Source organism: Mus pahari, chromosome 19, assembly GCF_900095145.1.
Source record: "Mus pahari chromosome 19, PAHARI_EIJ_v1.1, whole genome shotgun sequence".
NCBI classification, from domain to species: Eukaryota; Metazoa; Chordata; class Mammalia; order Rodentia; family Muridae; genus Mus; species Mus pahari.
The window spans coordinates 63596662-63606522 of record NC_034608.1 but is presented as its reverse complement, the minus strand read 5'-3'; the positions used below and the strand labels follow the sequence as shown (position 1 = coordinate 63606522).

General features: G+C 46.5%; 1 non-coding gene across 1 annotated transcript; it reads right to left on the bottom strand.

Annotated features, from left to right (window-relative positions):
• Positions 1-7005: 7005 nt before the first annotated feature.
• On the bottom strand, positions 7006-7138 carry LOC115062672. Its single transcript, XR_003842606.1, has one exon. It is a non-coding gene; the product is annotated as a small nucleolar RNA SNORA70 (small nucleolar RNA).
• Between the last annotated feature and the right edge of the window lie 2723 nt (positions 7139-9861).

Here is a 9861-nt window from a genome sequence, read left to right as displayed (position 1 = left end):
TTTTTAAGATTTATTTATTTATTCCATATATATGTGCACACTGTTGCTCTCTTCAGACACAGCAGAAGGTGGCATCGGATGCTCATTACAGATGGTTGCGAGCCACCATGTGGTTGCTAGGAATTGAACTCCTGGACCTGGGAGAGCAGTCAGTGCTCTTGACCACAGAGCCATCTCTCTCTTTCTGTGTATCCCATGCCTGACTTCCGATGTGTGATTCTCGGACCCCCTGCTCCCCGGTGCTAAGATTACAGGCGTGGGTGGCCACACCTGGGCTAGCAGCTCTTTCCTGAAGGCCATTGAAGAATATGGCTTATAGTTCCCACAACACAAAAGGAGTCCCATCTGTCATCCTGGCTCTAGACGGCAGACAGGCAAGAACACTGCCCCGGGGCAGCCATGTTGCAAAGTAGACAGCCTGCTGTCAGGAACCATAAATATTTGGAATTCGAAGTTGATTGAACACCCAAAATAAAACGCTTCAAGAAACTCAACTTTTGGAACAAGCTAGCCTAGCTCGGCACCTCCGAAGTGTGTTTGATGAGCTCTACATTGGAGTTGACCTTCCTTCCAGGGCTGATGGGGAAAGGTGGCTGTTAGCACTTTTCTTCTTTCCGTGTGATAAAAATTCCCTCCGCCAGCTGAGCATGTTCTAAGGGGTCAGAGCAGGTTTCTCTGTGGGAGAGGGAAGTGTGAGGGGAAGGCCCTCTGGGGCAGTTCTTGATGCTGGCCACAGCTGTGCCGAAAGCTTAAGCTGAAAGCTACATCAAGTTCAAAATACATATTTAACAAGTAGAGGGTGAGGGACGGTGTCCTGGATTCTGTCAGGCATGCACGCAGCATCCTGTCACGCAAGGCAGAGGGGGTGGTGCGCTCACTGCTCAGATCCCTCCCGTGAGAAGTCTGCTTCTCAGCACCAAAGTCGTGTGACGTTAACTGAGAGGGTAAAATTCTAGAACGCCGAGGAAGGCAAAAAAGCAGCTATACAAGGAATGGAGGGAGCGGGGAGAATTTGGCTGAACTGTTAAAGGTTTTCTCTTCCAATATCTAACAGAAAAACCTGTGAGCAGTGATAAGCGAGACTCATTTGTTGCAATGCGACCGTGAGTGTTATGAATTGCCAGGGCTGTGGGTTTGGGACTGCTCTGTTGTGTCAGGAGCCTGGGAATGAGGAAGGCTGTTGAGAAAGCAGGCGCCCCTGGGCAGCCTAGGCTAGGACCTCCTGGGGTCAGAGGTGGCAGCCAGAGTGAAGTCAAGCACACATTGTTGTGGAATTGCGGGACTTTTCCTCCCTAATGTTTCAAGAAAAGAAAACTGGGTGACCACCAAGAGAAATTGGAACTATTAATAAACAGCAAACAAACGAAAGGACTAGAAGGCGGAAGAGATGTTCTAGGTTGCTTCCTGTTGCTGGGTATCTACTCCGACCAAAAGCGATCCAGGAGAGGAGAGGGTTTAGTTAGCTCACACTTCCCTCACTGAAGGAACTCAGAGCAGGAATTTAAGGCAAGAGGCTTAAAGCAGAAACCGTGAGGTGAGGATCGCTGTCTGCTAGTTGGTTCTTGGGCCCACTCACTAGCTTAGTAGTGTTCAGTGAGCTTTCTTATATTGCTCAGGCTCACCTGAGTAGGGATGGTGCCACCCACAGTGGGCTGGATCCTTCTGTAACAAGTCAGCCCCTCACGGACATGTCCACAGTTCAATCTGCTCTGGCCAATTCCTCAGTTGAAGTTCCCTCTTCCCAAGTGACTCAAGGTTGTGTCAAGCTGACAGCCCAGAGAGAAGGTAGAAGGCTTACTCATTTCAGATTATAGCTATAGAACTCCATGTATTTATCCATCTCTATCCCCTTTGCCTCTGGGGACTTCATCAGCTACCCCCCATCCTAATCCCAGAAAGTTTGATCTGATTCTAAGACTCCAAACCTAGAATAACAAACCTAGAAAGTCAAGGGAGTCAGAAGCAAAAACCCAGGCCAGATCTGAGTCTGTCAGGAAAGCATCTCTCTGATCCGGGGCTAGGCAAAACGGACTTAGTCCATATCAACTCACCACATTCCAAGGAAGGTATAGAACTCACCAATATAAGATACAGACTGGAAACCTGGCTAAGTAGATGAAGCCAGGGATGGAACACCACATAAGGCATAATGTCTTGTAGGTGAATACCCAACAAAGGGAAGATGAAGGAAGAAAGTGAGTTAATTATGATCCAGGACAACAGGATGAAGGGGCTGTGTTGTAATGTAACTGGTAAAATAGCAATACAGCTTTCTTTCAGGGTGCTAAGAATGATTGAAAATCAGGCTGTGGCTTGAGTTGTGTAAGCCTTTGGATGGATAGTCGTGGGCTGGGTAACCAATGGGGCACTTACTGAGAAATGTGCCACTAGGTGATTTAATCACTGAACAGACATCATGAAATATACCTTTACGAAGACAGCTATAACGTCCCCACTTCTTTCGATTTCATAGGACCAATGTCTCACACGGGCTCCGTTATTGATCAAAACTCTATTATGTAGGGGGCACGACTGCAGTAAAACTCAGTGATTTACACTTGAGAATTCATGATACACAGGAATATGTATAATGTGTTTAAAAACAAGGTAAAAGTTAGAATTGAATTTTAGAGAAGTCATAAACAAAAACTTAGTAACAACATCCTTTACAAAAAATTGAAAACACATTTGATCCAAAAAAAATATAGTATTAAATTGAAACAAATTTTAATGAATGCCCCAACTTCAAAATTTTTATATAAGAAATTCTGGGGTGAAAAAATAAGTTTTTAAGTTTTTTTAAAACTCAGAAACTCAGTTGAAGAATCAGAAAAGCATCCAAGAACCAGTCCTCCTTTAAGACGCACTGAGGCGGCCAACAGTGCTGTAAGGGTCACAAGGACTTGGCTGAGCATTTCTGGAGACAGGACAGAAAAAACCCCAGAGCCAGAAAACCCACCGCCTTTCCCTGTCTAGTGTTGGCTCCTGGGGTCTGCTGCTATGTCAATAAAACGAACGTACAAATGGATTCCGAGTTTCCGTATCTGGGGAAGGTGCAAACTCACAGGGGCGTGGTTGGCACAGAATTAATTGCTGGGGAGAGCCATGTGTTCACTTTAGCCCAGGGGATGAATTTCAGAGGCAAGAGAACAACTGCACAGGGAGGGGAGACTTTGTGCTTGGATGGGTAAGTGAGTCAGCTAGACGCCTTCATTAATATTAACCTCACAGTGCAGACCTTATGAGGAGAGAATACTTGACAATTGCACATGGCGTGCAAGGATTCGACTTCCATCCTCACCATGAAACGGGAGACCAACTTCACAAAGGTGAAAACTTTTAGATACAGGTAAGAAAAGGACCAATTTATTTCCACATTTATTTTTCCCCGTCTGAGACAGGCTCTCACCGTGTAGCTTCTGGCCATTCCGGAGCTCCATCAGGCTGGCTTCAAACTCAACAGAGATCTGCTGGCTTCTGCCTTCCAAGTACTGGGGCTAAAGGCACGCGCCACTATCCCAGGCTTCCGATAATTCTTAAAGACTGAGCATATTTGAAACTAGGATTTTCATTTTCTGTTTCTGTTCATTCTGTATGAGAAGCCCTCTCCTTGCCGAGTAAAGTTTGAATGTAGCCTCTTTGGGTTCAGATTGGCTCAACCAAATAAGAAAGCTAAGAGAGGGGCTGGAGAGCCGGCTCAGTTGCTAAAAGCACTTGCTGCTCTTACAGAGGGCAGGGTTCAGTTCCCAGCACATCATAGTACACGATTCCAGTTTCAGGAGATCCAGTGCCCTCTTCTGATCTCCATGGGTACCAGGCACACATGTAGTACATACACACACACACACACACACACACACACACACACACACACACACACACACACACATACAGCAGATACTCAAACACATTAAAATAGACAAATCTTTCCAAAAGAAAATACGAGCTGGAGAGATGGCTCAGTGGTTAAGAGCACTGACTGCTCTTCCGGAGGTCCTGAGTTTAATTCCCAGCAACCACATGGTGGCTCACAACCATCTGTAATGAGATCTGATGTCATCTTCTAGTGTGTCTGGAGACAGCTACAGTGTACTCATATACATAAAACAAATAATTCTTTAAAAAAAATACAAGAGAACCACTGGTTACTTGAATATACACAACAAAGCACGAATCTCTGAATCTGTTACATAACCTACTATTATAGTTATATACGTAAGCTAGTGCAGTCCAATAGTATATTCTTAACACATAGATCCAACATCCTACTGGATTTTCATACTTCCTCTTCGCTCATCTTGGAATTAATTAATACCATCTTATGGGTCTTCTGTTAGGTATCGCAACCTCCTGACTCATATTTATGCTGGGAACAGTTTGAGTCTGGCAATGAGAAATAAGGGCGATGTGTGTCTGAAATTGAGGAGGATATTTAGCTCTGTAAGGTGGCCAATCGACAATGGTCGTGGAAGAGACACTGAAAGACCCTCAGACACATTGTTGACAAGCATTAGACAGGAGAGAAAGAACTGTGCCTTCTGCTGAAGAGCCTTTCATAGGGATGTGCGGTGAGAGCCTTTAATCCCAGCACTTGAGAGGCAGAGGTAGGTGAATCTCTGAGTTTAAGGCTGGCCTGTGAGTTCCATGACAGTCAGGGCTACACAGAGAAACCTGGTCTCAAAACCAAACCAAAGAGGTCATGTGATAGAATTTGGGGACTTAAGGTCTCCAGCTGCACTCATGATACATAGATGCATTTTTGTCAAATTTGGGGACCCATTTTCCAGCCAGTGCTCTAACTTTTACCAAAGGAGATTTTGGAGTTCGTTTGGATTGGACTTTTGGCTTGGTCTTTAGAAATCTTAGCTCTGTCACTACAAAAAAAAAAAAAAAAAAAAAAAAAAAAAATCATGTGGTGGCGGAGGTGGCTTGAAGGGGCAGTCATAGGTGATTCCTGGTCCTTTAGCCAGGCCTGTTGAACGCTCTGAGTTCACTGTGCCCTTTTCCCAAGGACTGGAAGCACATCCAGAAGCAACCACAGAAACCGCTTGTTTGTCTAGCTATATATTTGTGTGTGTCCTGTGATAGAGACTTACTTACTCAGTCATATTCTTATCTTCTTTAGACATGATGACAGATGTAAAAAGGAATGTTGAAGATACTTTTCCCTTTCACATCCATATTAATTTTTTTTTCTCATTGCTGTGGCCCGATATCTTACCAGGAGCAAGTGAAGGGAAGAAGTGTTTATCTTGGCTCCTGGCTTGAGGGGGCGGTCCATCATGGCAGTGAAGGCACAGCAGCCAGAGGTAAAGGAAGGTCTTTCCTATTGGTCTGCAGCCTGGAGGTAGAGAGAGATGAATGCTGTGCCCCACTCATTGCTTCTTTCCGTTCAGTTCAGAACAGTGCCCACCATGTTCAGGGTGGGTCTCCCCCGCCCTCCCATCAGTTACAGCTCTCTGCAGATGCCTTCAAAGGGCATACCCAACAATGTGTCTCCGGAGTGATTCTAAATTCAGCCAAGCTGATGTTGGACATTAACTGTCACCTCTCATGCTCTACGCTTTCTTCTCTATGAGTGGAAATAAGGTCATCTCTGCCTGTAAAATCAAACCAGGGGGCTAATTTCACACAGCCTAAAAATGGTTCAGAGAGCACAATCTTCTAGAACAACTTCCAGTCCTGACCTCCATAAAGACCGAGGCTCTGTCAGAGAAGTTGCCAGTGATACAGAATAAATAGGGACTCACTTCAGGGAGAACCCTTTGTCCATTGTGGGAGCTTCTGGAAGAGTCTATGCATGGCTGGTGCTTCTCCATCTGACAATGACATATTTATAGTTTGCCTAGACCAGGAGGGGAAGGAAAGGTAGAAATGAAATGGGGACAATATAGACAGACTGAGAGATGCGAGAACAAACTGGTAAGTCTGACGTCTACTCCACTGCCTCTAACCCTGACCACCACAGGTCACCAGCGCGACTGCGTGGACATTCCCCTGACCTGGAACACCACAATACCAATAGAAGATCTCTGAGGAGATCCAGGGAAGCGCCATCTTGGCTGCCAGACCAGAGGGTCTGTGACAACATGAACTGGCATGCTGTCCCAAACCTACACTGGCCCGGGAGCACACAGGTATGGCAATGGGGGTGCAGTTCCAGGTTAACCAGGCTGCTGGGTACGACGGAGTCACCAGGACAGCAAAGAACGCATCCCGTTGTCATAGTAGTCACATGCTGGAGAGGAACCAAACAATAACAAATAAAGAAACGAACAACTGTGCGTTCCTCGTATCAGCCTTTTGAGAGATATACTTGGAATACCCCCATTTTACAGATGAAGAAACTAAGGCAGAAACAGATTATGTATTTGTCCTAGGTCCCAGGAGATGGAGGAGCCAGGCTCTAGACATAGGCATGGTGGCAGTCAAAGCCCTTGACTTTAACTGCTACTTATTCATTCTGCATAAAGTCTCCCTCACACTCAAACTGACCCCTCTCTTCGGGTGGGAGAACAGATTTGAATTGCTCATTGCGTTTGCTCATTTTGTTTTTTGTTTTTTTTTTTTGTCCTAGACTGGATGTGAGATTTGTTTTGATCATGGTGGAATGAAGGACTCAGCATAATGAAAATCCTCAGGAACTCGGGGCTCACCACTTGTCCAGTGGACCCCAGCTGGGGATGGGTATGACCCAAGGCCATCAGGGACTCCCTGATGCCCAACTTCCAGTATTCTAACTCGTCTGTATTAAACTTGTTGAAGCCCTGCTTCTTTGCGATGTGAATGTCCTGGTGCCAGAGAACACACACTTGCCTTTAGGACGGGCCGCCGTCATCCGTGTGTACATGTCTGCAGCCTGTTGCTGATGAACACGGTGACCTGGCCTGTGTGAAACATGACCACCATGCTGCAGGCCTTGGTTCCCAAGGGCACCAGAACACCTGTCTGGAGCCTCGACTGGGAGGAGCAGGAAATAAAAAGAGATATGAGTTTCTACCAGAAATCTGTCTCCATGGTCCTTAGTGCAGCCCTTATTAAGCAACAGGCTTCATACACTACCAAGAAGATGGCTGCCGTAGCCATTGTGTACCAGGCCCCCATGAGGGAAGGACCTGTTCAGCTTAATTGACTGCACAGTCACTCATGTCTCTAACAGTGCTATTTACTTACTTACTTATTCATTCATTCATTCATTCCTCTTCCTTTCTTCCTCTTTGTTTCTCTTTCTTCTTCCTTCTTCTCTTCCTTTCCCTCTTCTTTCCTCCCTCCCTCCCTTCCTTCCTTCCTTCCTTCCTTCCTTCCTTCCTTCCTTCCTTCCTTCCTTCCTTCCTTCCTTTCCATGTTTGACATGGTCTCATGTAGCCCTATCTCTCTATGTAGCTAAGGGTGGCTTTGAATTTAATCCTTCTGCCTCTATCCCCTAAGCGCTGTTAAGTCTAACAGGCATGTGCTTCCATGCCTGACAATCGTGTGTATCGATAGTGCTCCTTCCTAACTAAAAACAAACCTCTTTGATTCATAAATTACGTGCTCGCTGTTACTGTTGACAGGGCTATGCCTTCACGTGGCACCTTATTAATTCGAGTTGCGCTTGCTGACTTAATCGTCTTTGACCCTCAGAGCGAGGTGGTGAGTTCCACGCACAGGTCTTTGTGACAGAGGAAGGCTAATTCTGAAAGAGCTTCTTTCAACTGCTTCTTGTCAAGTCTTTGAAAGACAGTCAGAGCCCCTGCAAGGAGTTTTGCTCAGGTCTCCTGCTAATCACATGCCCCAGACAAGTCGGGGCACGGGCACAGTGAGGAAGAAAGAAGGGTCGCCCTCTGAAGGAGGGCAGATGGGGCTCATGTTTAGATTTTCTGGGAAGAAAGTCACTCCGTAGGATTATTAAGCAAATTCCAGAAGCTTAGTTAGCCACTGGAAAGGAGAGATTCGAGGCTTCAGACCCAAAGCCTGTGTGTTTGCAAGTCCCAGAATGAAGAAGTCCTTTGTTGACTTCTACTTAGATGTATTTAATGTCCACCCCACAGAGGACGGAAGGCAGGACAAGGCTGAGAAAAGCTGCCCTGCCTGCCCTACAGCTTTTTGGCCCTAGCTGCTGCTTCGTGAGTGAGCCCTAGGCTTCCTCCCCACCCCTCTCTTTGAAACCCTAGCACAGTAGGAGCTGCAGGGTTTCCTAGTCTGAGAGGAAGGGAGCGGCCACTTCCGAAAGGATAGTATCTATATTTTTAGACTGAAATATGTGTTTATAATGTTTTTTTTTTTCTCAGAAGACACACGGGTGGAAATTATTTCGAACAGCAAGATACATCTTAAACCGTAGCTGATCTCACTTAGACAACAAGGAAGGAGTGAACAGTTTGCTTTATTTCAATAGCGAAGCAATTTTTTTTTTTTTACTGCTTTTTGATTTTAGAGTATGCGCCTTCCTTCCTTCGTGTGTGTGTTGAGCTTGCCCATGTGCGCATGTGTGGAGGACAGACCACAGCTCTGAGTGTCTTCTTCTGCCTTGCTCCACTGTGTTAAAAGAGACAGGGTCTCTCTGAATCTTCAGCTTGCCCTTCGGCCAGCCTGGCTGGTCAGCAGACTGTGGGGATGTGCCTGCGTTTGCTTCCTCGGTGTTGGGATTACAGGCACATGTCACCATGCCTGCCTTTATGTGGGTGCTGGGGACCAACCTTACCTCCTGATGCTTACACAGCAAGCCCGTTACCCACAGAGCCATATCCTGTAGTACAGCTATCTTAAACGTATCCCCCATTAGCCTACAAATAAATGAGAGGCAGACTACAGTTACTTTATTTGGCTTTGGCAATTATTGGGGGTAACCCCTAATCTACTTTTCTAACTGCTGGTCTGGCTGCCTCCCCATCAGTGTACCCCAAATACTTGCTGTTTCCCCTGCCCATGTGCTCATGGTCCATCTCCCCTCAGGACTCCATCCTTCTCTCCTCCCTCCCTCTCTTCTCCACCCCCTACTCGGTAACTCAAAAACCGCCCACCTCTAATCCCTCCAGTAGTGGGGTTGTAGCTAATTTTATTTAACCAATAGTTTTAAATTAAGGAACACGGTTTGCACAACAAAAACATGTGAGAATTGTACAGAATTCGGCATCACAATACATAGCAACAGGCCGAACGACACCGCTCCAGCCCACTCTGCCTCCTTTAGGCTCCCAGGGCAGCCGAGTTCAGGAGTGTTTCTCCCCTTGCAGTGCCAGGGCCCAATCTAGGTAGAGACAATGGACCCAAAAGAGTGGAGACAGGGCAGGGGAACAACTCCATTCACATGGTTTGGTCACAAGTTTATGGGGCTTCACCTCTTGCTTGAGCCCTGGAATCACCCAGCCCAGCATCACTGTGGACCAGGAGTGGCTAGGAACCCACATGCTTAACTTGCAGCTCTGGTGAGCTACTCTAGCCACCAGCTGGTGCTGGGGCCAAGTTTCACAAGAGTATTCAGAGCTCTAGAGAGCAACAGCCATTTCACTTAGAATCAGTTTGAGACCTGTGGCTTAAAGCACTTCGCTGACTAAACTAGTTGTTGCCAGAATAACTTCTGTGGCTCTCTTTGTGTGGCTCTAAGACCACTTCTGTGGCTCTCTTTGTGTAGCTCTGAGACCACTTCTGTGGCTCACGTTGTGTGACCCTGAGACCACTTCCGTGGCTCACATTGTGTGGCCCTGAGACCACTTCTATGGCTCACTTTGTGTGACCCTGAGATCACTTCTGTGGCTTACTTTGTGTGACCCTGAGACCACTTCTGTGGCTCACGTTGTGTGGCCCTGAGACCACTTCTATGGCTCACTTTGTGTGACCCTGAGATCACTCCTGTGGCTTACTTTGTGTGACCCTGAGACC